At 38.1% G+C, this 14084-nt stretch overlaps 1 long non-coding RNA gene across 3 annotated transcripts in view; it reads left to right on the top strand.

Moving 5' to 3' along the window:
- Positions 1-14084, top strand: part of LOC133569951 (uncharacterized) — a 42165-nt gene that overhangs the window by 15135 nt on the left and 12946 nt on the right. Inside the window, exon 4 of one of the 3 annotated variants that reach the window (XR_009809991.1) lies at positions 13201-13891. The exons of the other annotated variants lie outside the window; for them this stretch is intronic. This is a non-coding gene — a long non-coding RNA (uncharacterized LOC133569951). Of the gene's footprint in view, positions 1-13200; positions 13892-14084 lie in introns of those variants that run through there. 3 annotated transcript variants of the gene reach the window in all.

The following is a 14084-nucleotide window of genomic DNA, read 5'->3' as shown; positions in this document are numbered from 1 at the left end:
TTCTCCAATGCTATTATTTTTGCATCAGGCACCTTAGTGGGCAGCTAATATATCCACATACAGCTAAGGGGTCCTTTGGAAGATTTATTGAGCCCTTCCCAGTCATCATTCATTCACATTGAGCGACGTGATTTAAGTTAAAGTACCGCTGATAAGTCTCACACACACACTAGGTGGGGTAAAATTACCCTCTGCATTTGATCCATCCCCTTGTTCCACCCCCTGAGAGGTGAGGGGAGCAGTGAGCAGCAGCAGTGGCTGCGCTCGGGCATCATTTTGCTGATTTAACCCCCAATACCAACCCTTGATGCTGAGTGCCAAGCAGGGAGGTAATGGGTCCCATTTTTATAGTCTTTGGTATGACTCGGCCGGGGTTTGAACTCACGACCTACCGATCTCAGGGCGGACACTCTAACCACAAGGCCACTGAGCAGGTTTGCAAAAGTGATTTTAAAACTAATAAAATTGCGGTTAAAAAAAATATACAAATGGCGACATTGCACAGGCTTAGTGAAATATACCTTATTTTCAAAAAGTCTGGACCAGTGTTTCTTAAACTGTAGTACAGGCATCACACAAGCTTCCTCTCGTGGTACGTCAAAGAAGTACGTCATTCAGGGGCGTCACTATCTTTGAAGAACAGCGGGATCTTGGCCCCCCGGTGGGTCCTTTGATGCTCGCGCGTGGACATTGTTCCACTTGCAAGATCTTTTGGCTCGCAACTTTTTGGCACAACAATGAATGCAACTAATTGGTTGAAAGTGGAAGTGTGGGGAAGCTTCAGTCATCTTTAGTAAGCATTAGATGGCCCAAATACATGACTGTGTTGTTGCATGGAAAAGCTAGCAGGCAACTTGCAAACATGGAAACGTTGCACAGATGATAGCAGTGTACACTGCAAAAAAGTCAGTGTTCAAAAACAAGAGAAAAAGATACAAAAGTGAGGGGTATTTTATTTGAACTAAGCACGATTGTCTGCCAATAGAACAAAGTTAAGTTAAAGTACCAATGATTGTCACACACACTCTTGGTGTGGTGAAATTATTCTCTGCATTTGACCCATTGCCCTTGATCACCCCCTGGGGGTGAGGGGTGCAGTGAGCAGCAGCGGTGCCACGCCCAGTAATCATTTTTGGTGATTTAACCCCTAATTCCAACCCTTGATGCTGAGTGCCAAGCAGGAAAGGAATTAGTCCCATTTTTATAGTCTTTGGTATGACTCGGCCGGGGTTTGAACTCACAACATACCAATCGCACTCTAACCACCAGGCACTGAGTAGGTTAGGAACAAGAATATTTGGCGAGTCAAGACTTTCCAAAACAAGTCAAATTAGCTAACCTCAGTGAACCCAAAAATACCTTAAAATAAGTATATTCTCACTAATAAGTGCACTTTTCTTGGTAGAAAAAAAGAGACCTTTTTGCTCAATATGTTGAAAAATATTATTAAATTAAGTAGATACTAGTGCCATTATCTTGAAAAAATTATATGCACTCGGCATTATATTTCTTCAAACCAGCACACTTAGAAAAAACTAATTTATTGTTCTTAATGGAAAGGCAACCGTTTGTTACTCTCGGAGTCTCCTAGCCTCTCATGCAAACCACATGGTCTAAAAATGCATTTTTCCATCGATAACATGACATCATCGCTCCAAGTGCGTGCCTTTTCAGTCAATTAGTGCACATATATACAGCCCGGCCCCTGGCTGAAATGTTTTTAATTGTAATTTTGAGGAATTTACCTGAATGTGCATGAACTATTTCTGTTCAAAATTGTTTGAAATGTCACATTTTAAATGTTTAAATACTAACTGTTAGTTGGCTGTACTGTCCCAACTGTATGAGTACATCTTTTCTCTTGTTTCATTGAAAAAAAAACAGTTGTTTTAATTATGAAAAACATGTCAAAATCATGATATTTTTTTTCCACGCTTGAAATAAAAAAAATCATTACGTTAAAACAGTAGTTTTATACTTATGAGTGTTGATGACACAGCTTTGCAACAGTTGATATTCTAGTTTCAAGCATGTTTTACTCAATACGGGTCATTACATCTCAGCAACAAGCTGCAATATGTTAGAGACCATTTAGGACCAAAACCCTTAAATCAGGTAAAAGACTCTGACATAAAATCTACTAAGTGAGAGTAATTATCTTAGACAGAAAATAAGCAAATATTACCCTTATTTGAGATATTTAATCTCACTTAGATTTCAGTTTTTGCAGTGTAAACAAACTTGCACAGGACTACAGACTTGACCTGAAAACAGGAGGTTCTTGTGGAAATAAACTTTCTTGCCTGGAAAACAGGGACTGGATGTCCACCCAAACATATGTTGTGTGTGCATAACCTTTGATTCAGATTTTTGCACCTGCAAGATTGTTTTGCTTACAGCTTGTTACTTTATTAGAATAACAGAAACATTACTGAATAAAACCAAATAGTTGAAAAGCAATATTGTTTCTTATTTTTACTGTATTGGTAGTTTAAGGCATTTACACCACGTGTCAAATTCAAGGCCGACAGGCCAAACCTGGAAAGTAGGGATGGGTGATATGAACTAACACAATAACCTGCCATTTATGGTGAAAAGTAAAAAAGTGGAGATAAAAAACACCCATAGAACTCCACCTTTTTGACTAGGAGTATCAGCGCATCCACTATTCAGAGCCCCAAAAACACTACTCTAAAATAACACTAAGGCTATTAAACTACATAAATTAAGTTTAAGTAGAAAACCTATACTGGAAAGCAGTATTAGTGTTTTGCTTAAGTTATTTTTCTGTCAGCAATATTGTTTCTTGGTGTTACTGTAATGGTAATTTAAGGCATTTGGACTACATGTGTCAAATTCAAGGCCCACCGGCCATACCTGGAAAGTAGGGATGGGTGATATGAACTATCACAATAACCCCCCATTTATGGTAAAAAGTAAAAAAGTGGAGATAAAAAAAAAAAACATAGAACTCCACCTTTTTGACAATGAGTATCAGTGCATCCACTCTTCAGAGCCCCAAAAACACTACTCAACAATAACACTAAGGCTAATAAACTACATCAATTAAGTTCAAAGGCCTACTGAAATGAGATTTTCGTATTCAAACAGGGATAGCAGGTCCATTTTATGTGTCATACTTGATCATTTCGCGATATTGCCATATTTATGCTGAAAGGATTTAGTAGAGAACATCGACGATAAAGTTCGCAACTTTTGGTCGCTAATAAAAAAGCCTTGCCTTTGCCGGAAGTAGCAGACAATGTGAGCGTGACGTCACAGGTTGTAGGGCTCCTCACATCCTCACATTGTTTACAATCATAGCCAGCAGCAGCTAGAGCTATTCGGACCGAGAAAGCGACAATTTCACCATTAATTTGAGTGAGGATGAAAGATTCGTGGATGAGGACATTTAGAGTGAAGAACTAAAAAAGAAAAAAGAAAAAGTAAGAAAAGAAAAAGAAAAAAAAGGCGTTTGCAGTGGGAGCGATTCTGATGTTATTAGACACATTAACTAGGATAATTCTGGAAAATCCCTTATCTGCCTATTGTTTTAGTGAGATTATACAGGACCTGAAAGTCGCAGGGGTGTGGCCATTGGTGTGTTGACGCCAGAGTCTCTGAGGGAAGTCACGCGCTGCACCAGGACAAAGCTCCACAGGTGTCTCCGGTAAGAGCTGACTTATTACCACAATTTTCTCACCGAAAACTGCCGGTCGACATTTGGTCGGGATCCATGTTCGCTTGACCGCTCTGATCCATAGTAAAGCTTTACATTCGGGAATTTTAAACGAGGAAACCCCGTGTGTTTGTGTGGCTAAAGGCAAAAGCTTCCCAACTCCATCTTTCTACTTTGACTTCTCCATTATTAATTGAACAAATTGCAAAAGATTCAGCAACACAGATGTTCAGAATACTGTGTAATTATGCGATTAAAGCAGACTACTTAGAGCTTGGATCGGGCTGGAAAATAATGTCCGCTACAACCCGAGACGTCAAAAGCACGCGTCATCATACGCGACATTTTGAATTGAATTGAAATATTTATTTTAAACCTGCACAGTACAACTAAACACAGTTTTTTTTTTTTTTACATGTTGGCAAAGATATTTATGCAAGGCTTGAAAAGGGGTTGGATGAAGCAGATGCTTATAATAGCCCAACCCCTCTCACTCATTACACATTTAACATAAACAATATAATACAAGAACAATACTCTGTAAACAAAACAAGAAAAACTCCTGTACACTAACAATACCATGAGACAAGGCAAGACGAGACAAAACACGCACACACAAACACACACACACACACCCACACACGCACACACACACGGGCCCAAACACTCTCCGACCATACACCTCTCTCCCATGTCTCGGTGCTGAGGGCATCACTCTCTTTCCTCCTCGTACTTTTTCAGTACTTCTTTTTTAAACAGTGTTTTAAATTGAATCATGCTAGAACACGTTTTTAACTCATCCCCTAAGTTGTTCCACAGACTGACTCCACGCACTGAAATGCACATTGATTTTAAAGTGGTTCTAAATTTAGGCAAATATAATTTGTTGTTTCCTCTTAAACTGTAACTATGGTGATCATCTCTGTCATGGAATAGGTTCTGTATATTGGATGGTAGAGAGTTTTGGGATGCCTTAAACACAATTTGAGCAGTTTTAAAATTGATCACATCGTTCAGTTTAAGTTGCTTTAAGTTCATAAATAGTGGATTTGAATGATGTCTGTAGTGAACATTGGAAACAATCCTGATGGCCTTTTTCTGCAGAGTGACTAAAGGTTGTAGATGTGATTTATAACACAATAGTTTAAATATGACATGATCTCCTCATCATTCCAACACATTTAGCAACTTTTTTCCTCAGGTAACTTATATGAGGTTTCCATGAGATATTTTCATCTATTACTACTCCTAAGAAAGAATTTTGCTGAACATGTTCTATTGGTGTATCATCAATAACAATCCTGATCGGTATATTACTTTTGCGATTGCTAAAGAGCATTATTTTGGTCTGCTTTAAATTCAGAGACAATTTGTTCGTATTAAACCAAGTTTTTAACTTTATCATCTCCTCAGTTACAGAAGTCAGAAGTTGCTTCACGTCGTCACCTGCACATGTAATTGTTGTATCATCAGCAAAGAGGATGAATTTCAGCAGCGTTGATACCTTACATATTTCATTAATATATATTATAAATAGTGTGGGTCCCAGTATCGAGCCCTGAGGAACTCCACAGGTTATGTTCATGAGTGTAGATTGATGTTGGTCCATCTGAAAAATCTGCTGTCTCTCATTTAAGCAGCTCTCCAGCCATTTCCCTGCCAATCCCCTTATGTCATAGTTTTCCAGTTTATTTACCAAAATCTGGTGGTCAATGGTATCAAAAGCCTTTTGCAGGTCAATAAAAATTCCTATAACAAATTTATTTTTCTCGATACCATTAGTAATGTTCTCTAATAAATTAATTAAAGCTAATGAAGTTGACCTATTTTGTTGGAACCCATATTGACAATCAGATAATAATTTGTGCTTTTCAATGAAGCCACGAAGTCTATTATCGAATAATTTTTCCAATAGTTTTGATAACTGTGGCAGAAGGGAGATGGGCCGGTAATTAGTGAAGTGATGTTTGTCTCCAGATTTGAAGATGGGGATGACTTTCGAGAGTTTCATTTGTGAAGGAAATTGTCCAAGTCGAAAAGATAAATTGCAGATGTGTGTGAATGGTTTGATGATTTCTTCCGCTACGTTCCGGACCGTCCTCATGTCGAGGTCATAGATGTCACGTGATGTTTTGTTCTTGCTTTTCTGAATGACCTCCAAGACTTCCTTTTCGACAGTCGGAGTAAGAAACACCGAATAAGGATTTTTTTCAAAAAATTCCATGGGCTGTTCATCAATTGGTATTTTTTTTGCCAGCTTAGGCCTAATATTAACAAAAAACATATTGAAGCAGTCAGCAATCATTTTCTTGTCAGTTATGATTTGGTCGTTCTCAACAAAAAACTCCGGATAACAAGGACTATTTGAACCATGCCCAATAATTGTATTTAATACCTTCCAAATGCCCTTTATATCATTTTTCTTTTGGATTAATAGTTTGGTGGTGTATTCTTTCCTGCTTGCTCTTAATATGCTGGTTAATTAATTTGTACATGTTTTGTACTTTTGTTCTGTTTCTATGGTTTGTTGCCTAAAAAAAGTCCTATATAAATAATGTTTCTTTTTGCAAGCGTTCGCAAGCCCTTTGGTTATCCATGGAGTTTTTTTGGAGTTAGTTATTGTGCATTTTTTGATGGGGCAGTGTGTATCATAAAGTGAGAAAAAAATGTCATAAAATAACTTATAAGCTGCATTTATATCTGACGTTTGAAAAACAGAATCCCAGTTTTGTTTCGCTAAATCATTTTTAAGTGCTGTTAATGATTGTTCTGTTGTGGCTCTTTGATAATATTCACTATTTACAGGTTTGGATGTTTTGCAGTTATTATTGTACACCATGAACACCGGTAAATGATCACTGACATCACTCACTAACAAGCCTCCAGTTACAGTCTGATCCACAATGTTACAGAATATGTTGTCAATAAGTGTGGTGCTGTGTGTTGTGATTCTTGTGGCTCGTGTAATCAGTGGGAATAAGCCCATGGAGATCATGGTGTCAACAAATTCTGCTGTACGTTTGTGTTTATTAGGATTCAAAAGGTTGATATTAAAGTCACCGCATACTATGTATTTTTTGTTCCTCTTAAATAATTTTTCCATCCATTCAATAAATATTTTCAAGTCGGATCCTAGTGTTCTATAAAGGCAGGTTACAATATTGTGTTTCCTATTTGAAAATGATAATTCCACAGTGACACATTCAAAGAGTTCCTCAACAGCTAAACACATATCATTTACAATACTACAGTTTATATTTTTGTCCACATACAGAGCCACACCTCCTCTCGGTTTTACGGTTGGTGCAAAACATTTCATACCCATTTAATTCAAACTCATTGCATGTATTCTCATTCATCCATGTCTCTGAAATACCTATAATATTAAATGGGGATTTGAAATGACTCAAATAGTCCTGGATATAATCAAAATGAGAGTATAGACTCCTGCTATTAAAATGTACCAGGGATAAATTATCATTTGCATAAATATTTTATCAAATGTAACATCAGTATAATATAAACAATCATTGTTGGTGTTTTGAGGAACATTTCTATCTGGATCCAATCCGCTCAGAAATCTTTGTGATTTGTAGTTGCTGTGATCTGAGGAATAGAATGATTCCAAATTTTGGGAGTTTATCAAATCTTCATTTTCCTCTATTTCAGAGGAGAATTCACTATCAGAACTATGCATATCGAGTTATCTCAGGGACATGAAAAAGGAAGAGGGTGTGTGATCATGGTCAGATAAATGATTACTTTGTTCATGAAACATGAACAAGAGAAGAGGGCATATGGTCAAGGACTGTGGGCCACAGACACACAACACAAACATGCACACAACAACTCGACCATTTAAACAAACACAAACAATATCTCATCCACACACACAGAAACATACACTCACAAATTGCAGACAATAAAATAAACATGGAAAAACAAAAAGCTCCCCCCAATTGCTTCTAAATATCCGATTACAAAACTAAAAAACCAAAGAAGTAATATTAACAAAATATATACATATACATACACACACACATATACATATACATACACATATATATACACATATGTATGAGGTGTGGCAAGTATCACATATTTAATATGGAACAACTTCAAAATTCAAAAATAATTTCCTAAATAATTTCCATTCATCACACCATTTTCTCAGTGAGGTTCGGAAAAGAAAACAGAAAAAAAAAAAAACAGTCACGTGGCAACATGACGCGACAGCGACTCAGGAAGTAAACAGATCCATGCCTGTCTCCAGCACAGATGCACAACGACGAAAAAGTCTCACTGAAGAAAAAATCTAACAAAAATAGTCTTACCAAGTGTCGTATGTCCATGACTCTGTGTGGGTACCCCAACTTTTAGCGGAGTTTACGAGGCTGCGGAGATAAACTTTGCAGCATCTGCTGGATTGTCAATAAAGTGTTGTTGGGAGCCTTTGGAGAGTTTGATTGTTGCTGGATGGATGAGAAAAGCTTCAAAGCCAGCTTTTCGAGCACTGTACATGGTGGAGTAGCAGGGTTGTCTCAGCTTGGCCGTCGCGTCACTGTAGTCCGAGGCAACGCGAACAGAGTTCCTGGAGAGCTGAAGAGGATGTTTCCTAGCCTCGTTCAGGATGCGATCCTTATTCGTGTACCACAGACACCTCACTATCATCGTCCTGGGACGGGCAGATTGGCGCGGGGGGCCGATGCGATGGGCCCGCATGAGCTCCGGAGGATTAACAGCCAGGGCAGGAAACCACTTGGGGATGTTGGCGGACAGGTAAGACAGCGCATTATTACCTTCTTCGCCTTCCTTGATGTTATTGATTCTAATATTCTCCCTCCTGCTTCTGTCCTCGAGATCTGTCATTTTTTTCTCAATCTGCGTGAGCGTTTTGGAGATATTGAGCATAGCGTCCTCATTGCTATGGACTCGTGATTTAATTGAAGACACCTCTTTGCGGACAGTTTCAATGTCGGCGGCGTGCTTGGCTAAAGTGTCATGAATTGAGCCAAGTTGTTCCTCCAATCGCTCGGATCGCTTTTGGGATCTATCCTCAGCCTCATTAAAAAAATTCCTGAGTAAAGTCTCAAGATAGGCCTCAGTGACGACAGGTGTTTGAGACGAGGACGATCCCGATTCCATTGTTGCCTTTTTCATTGAACTTGAACTTTTGTAGCGGGTGTGCGAAAAATGAAAAAGCGTTGTTAATGAAAGACAAAAAGTTATGGCAGAAATCAAAGTAGCATAGAGATTTTAGTTTTTTTAGAGCATTCAGGGGAGCTTCAGTTTTTCAACATGCTCTACTCCGCCATCTTGTTTTTAAGATGACACTTCAACACAACACTTTGCGGGAAATTTTAAATTGCAATTTAGTAAACTAAAAAGGCCGTATTGGCATGTGTTGCAATGTTAATATTTCATCATTGATACATAAACTATCAGACTGTGTGGTGGGTAGTAGTGGGTTTCAGTAGGCCTTTAAATACACATTTTTCATTCATAATTTATAGTCTAAAAAATGTTCCTTTTCAAAAGCATGTTAGATGTTAACATCAGGATGTTTTGGGGTTAATTGTTTTAAATTAATTTCTATGTAGAACACTGATTTGACGTACAAGTATTTTGGGCTACAACCTCGTCACAGAACAAATTCTACTCGGAAGCCAAGGAATTACTGAATTCAATTCTCGGTATATTCAATACAGATAAATATTGCACAAAAAGAGAAAAACATGGTGTACTTTCTTGCATGGCATGGTGGACATATTATAGACATTATGAGTTTGATTACAAATCAATGAAATGATGGTGAATAGTGACTTTATATATATATATATATATATATATATACATATATATATATATATATTATTGATGAATATTATTATCAATGTGTATTTTACTTCTGTTTTAAATGATGTTTTTATTCTGTCCTTTGCCTCTATTTATTTGTGGTCTACAGCCCTTGTTCTTCAACTGTGGTTGTTTTTAAAGGACTTTATAAATAAAATTGGTACGGTATGGCATGGTATTATGACCGAAAATACACTGTGGGTACTAAATAGTTTACAAATTAGCAGAAACAGGCAAACATAACGTTATAGTGACTCACGTCAATCAATGTTCCACCACTGATCGCCAACACGCTCTTCAGAGCAGACTTTGAGCCAAAGTTGCCGGTCTTGAACGCCAAGATGCAGAGATGTCAGGCATAGTGCAGGTAAACATGACTTTAATGTAAAAAAGAAATCGTACAACTGGGAAGTGCACATGTATGCAACATTGAAACAGGAAACAATGATGGAGCCTTGTGTGCAGGGCAGTCTGGATTAAAAAGAGGTCTGATTGGCAACCTGGAACAGTTGTGCTTCGATTGCCAATCAGGGACAGGTGTGGGAGACAGCGCTGGGGCCAAAGTAATGAGGCAAACAGGAAGTACCACTGAAAATAAGAGTACTGGAAAGGAAACAACACTAAACACAGTAAAGAAAATAAACACTGTCCAAACATGTCATGACATTCATGACAAAATGTCCCCAAAACTGCGGGTAACATCTTCTTTCATAATCTTCTCCGCGGTTCAAAAAATGTTGACCTTGATTGCACAGAATCCTTGAAATTCCAACAAATGTGCCAGTACTGAGACGAGAAGAATTGAAGCATGTTTACTTTCGAATTTATTTCCGTAAACACTGCAGGATATGGGACTGTGGTCTGGTTCGACCTTGCTGAGGTAACAGTGAAAACGTGGACTGGATTTTCAGTAAGGTAATGCGGGTGGTACTGATGAAACGGATTGGATTGGATAATAAGTGCTGACAAAGGGTCTTCAAATGATTTATAATTATAGTGAATAATGACAGATTATATTATTACTTAATTAAACTCACATATTTATATTGTATTTTTCTGAAATTTTTGTAAAAAAAAAAAAAAAATCACACCAAATTATTTAGGGGGGGCTTAAGAACATTTTTCAGCCCCCCAACAATAGGCCTAACGACGCCAATGACTTAATTATAGCATATAGTGTTTTATTTTCCTATATTCACAGTGTTAATGTTCAAACTCTTTAATATTACAGTGGCCAAACATATTTAAAATACAAACCCCGATTCCACATGAGTTGAAAAATTGTCCTAGATGTAAATATAAACGTAATACAATGATTTGCAAATACTTTTCAACCCATATTCACTTGAATGCACTACAAAGGCAAGATATTTGATGTTGAAATTCATAAACTTTATTTTTTTTTGGCAAATAATAATTAACTTAGAATTTCATGGCTGCAACACGTGCCAAAGTAGTTGGGAAAGGGCATGTTCACCACTGTGGTACATCACCTTTTCTATTAACAACACTCAATAAATGTTTGGTAACTGAGGAAACTAATTGTTCAATCAATCAATCATCAATCAATGTTTATTTATATAGCGCTAAATCACAAATGTCTCAAAGGACTATACAAACCATTACGACTATGACATCCTCGGAAGAACCCACATAAGGGCAAGGAAATTGTTGAAGCTTTGAAAGTGGAATTTCTTTCCCATTCTTGTTTTATGTAGAGATTCAGTCGTTTAACAGTCCGGGGTCTCTGCTGTCGTATTTTACGCTTCATAATGCGCCACACATTTTCGATGGGAGACAGGTTTGGACTGCAGGCGGGCCAGGAAAGTACCCGCACTCTTTTTTTACGAAGCCACGCTGTTGTAACACGCGCTGAATGTGACTTGGCATTGTCTTGCTGAAATAAGAAGGGGCGTCCATGAAAAAGACGGTGCTTAGATTGCAGCATATATCATTCCAAAACCTGTATGTACCTTTCAGCATTAATGGTGCCTTCACAGATGTGTAAGTTACCCATGCCCTGGGCACTAATGCACCCCCATACCATCACAGATGCTGGCTTTTGAACTTTGCGTCGATAACAGTCTGGATGGTTCGCTTCCCCTTTGGTCCGGATGACACGATGTCGAATATTTCCAAAAACAATTTGAAATGTGGACTCGTCAGACCACAGAACAATTTTCCACTTTGCATCAGTCCATCTTAGATGATCTCGGGCCCGGAGAAACCGGCGACGTTTCTAGATGTTGTTGATGAATGGCTTTCGCTTTGCATAGTAGAGCTTTAACTTGCACTTACAGATGTAGCGACCAACTGTATTTAGTGACAGTGGTTTTCTGAAGTGTTCCTGAGCCCCTTTAGAGATTGATGTCATTTTTTTGATACAGTGCTGTCTGAGGGGTCGAAAGTCACGGTCATGGTTTCCGGCCATGCCGCTTACGTGGAGTGATTTCTCCAGATTCTCTGAACCTTTTGATGATATTATGGACCGTAGATGTTGAAATCCCTAAATTTCTTGCAATTGCACTTTGAGAAACGTTGTTCTTAAACTGTTTGACTATTTGCTCACGCAGTTGTGGACAAAGGGGTGTACCTCGCCCCATCCTTTCTTGTGAAAGACCGAATCTTTTTTGGGAAGCTGTTTTTATACCCAATCATGGCACCCACCTGTTCCCAATTAGCCTGCACACCTGTGGGATGTTCCAAATAAGTGTTTGATGAGCATTCCCCAACTTTATCAGTATTTATTGCCACCTTTCCCAACTTCTTTGTCACGTGTTGCTGGCATCAAATTCTAAAGTTAATGATTATTTGCAACAACAAAAAAATGTGTTCACCAGTTTGAACATCAAATATGTTGACTTTGTAGCATATTCAATTGAATATGGGTTAAAAATTATTTGCAAATCTTTGTATTCCGTTTATATTTACATCTAACACATGTTCCCAACGCATATGGAAACGGGGTTTGTACTTGCTAAACAAAACCCTGGCCTTGTTTTTAATAAATACTTAGGCCTACTGCATTACTGTCTTTTAATGCCACTATGGTGGTACGTGGAGAACAAAGTGTTTTGTAATAGATGGACAAAGTTGGATAACTACTGGTCTTCGAGACATTTGAAAAATGTCTCGAAGACCAGTAGTTATCCAAAAGTTCTATTTTGGTTTCATCTGACCACATGACATTCTCCCGATCCTCTGCTGTTTCATCCATGTATCTATTTTGGTATAAACTCAACTTGTCGTGTTTGGAGTAAGAGAAATACTGAGTTGCATCCTAAGAACACCATACCTACTGTGAAGCATGGGAGTGGAAACATCATGCTTTGGGGCTGTTTTTCTGCTAAGGAGACAGGACTATTGATCCGTGTTAAGGAAAGAATGAATGGGGCCATGTATCATGACATTTTGAGACAAAACCTCCTTCCATCAGTGAGAGCTTTGAATGGTTGACCAAATACTTATTTTCCACCATAATTTACAAATACATTCTTTAAAATTCCTACGATATGAATTCTTGGATTTTTTTTTTCACATTCTGTCTCTCACAGTTGAAGTGTACCTATGATGAAAATTACAGACCTCTGTCATCATTTTAAGTGGGAGAACTTGCACAATCAGTGGCTGACTAAATACTTTTTGCCCCGCTGTATGTTTTACAGATCATCTTCAAGCCGCTTTGTGGGCGGTCTTGTTTACGTGGCTCAGCGTCTTCTCCCCGTCCTTTTTGTTGTAGCGGTGTAGGGTGCAAGGACGGGAGTGGAAGAAGAGTCAAAAGATGGAGCTAACTGTTTTAAGGACATTCAGACTTCTCTTAAATCAATAATGAAGCAGCATCTCCTCATCCGGAAACAACCACACCGGAAATGGGTCCCGTGAAAAACTCTAACAACTAAAGTTCCTTGGGTGAATTATATAAACTCACTACACCGGTATGTTTTAGCGCTTTCATGGCGAGTTTACTGACAGATATAAGTAATAACTTTACACTACTTTATATTAGAAATGGCAACAGCGGGGGATGAATGTCCCATAACAAGAAGATAGAGAAAAAGAAGAATCTTATCAACTACGTTGTCGACACGGACTACAAAGGCGAACGTGCTCATATTGTTTAGGACTTATGCAGATCCCAAATACGGATCAGCAGGTACCAGAAAGTAAAAAAAACTTGCTTTTGCATCATATTGCGGAACAAAACGCCAGAAAATATGTCTTACCTTATACACGCATTATAATAATACTTGTATGTTGAATGTGTTAATTACCTTTTTGATATATTTTTGACTGCTGTGTGTAATGTTCTATATTTTATATTTTGGAACATTAAAAATGTTGGTGTTGTTTACTTAAGATCCATCATACTGCAGTCTACAGGTATCTCCTCTGTTTGACTACCATCTCTTGGTCACACTTAACATTACACCATGTGCCAAATAAAATATCTTCGAGGTGGGTAGGCTCAACCAAAAATGATTCCTTACATTAGGCGCACCGGGTTATAAGGCACACTATCGAGTTTTGAGAAGAAAAAAAAAAGGAATTT

The sequence above is a fragment of the Nerophis ophidion genome, linkage group LG16, assembly GCF_033978795.1.
Source record: "Nerophis ophidion isolate RoL-2023_Sa linkage group LG16, RoL_Noph_v1.0, whole genome shotgun sequence".
NCBI classification, from domain to species: domain Eukaryota; kingdom Metazoa; phylum Chordata; class Actinopteri; order Syngnathiformes; family Syngnathidae; genus Nerophis; species Nerophis ophidion.
This window is presented reverse-complemented; position numbering and strand designations above follow the sequence as displayed.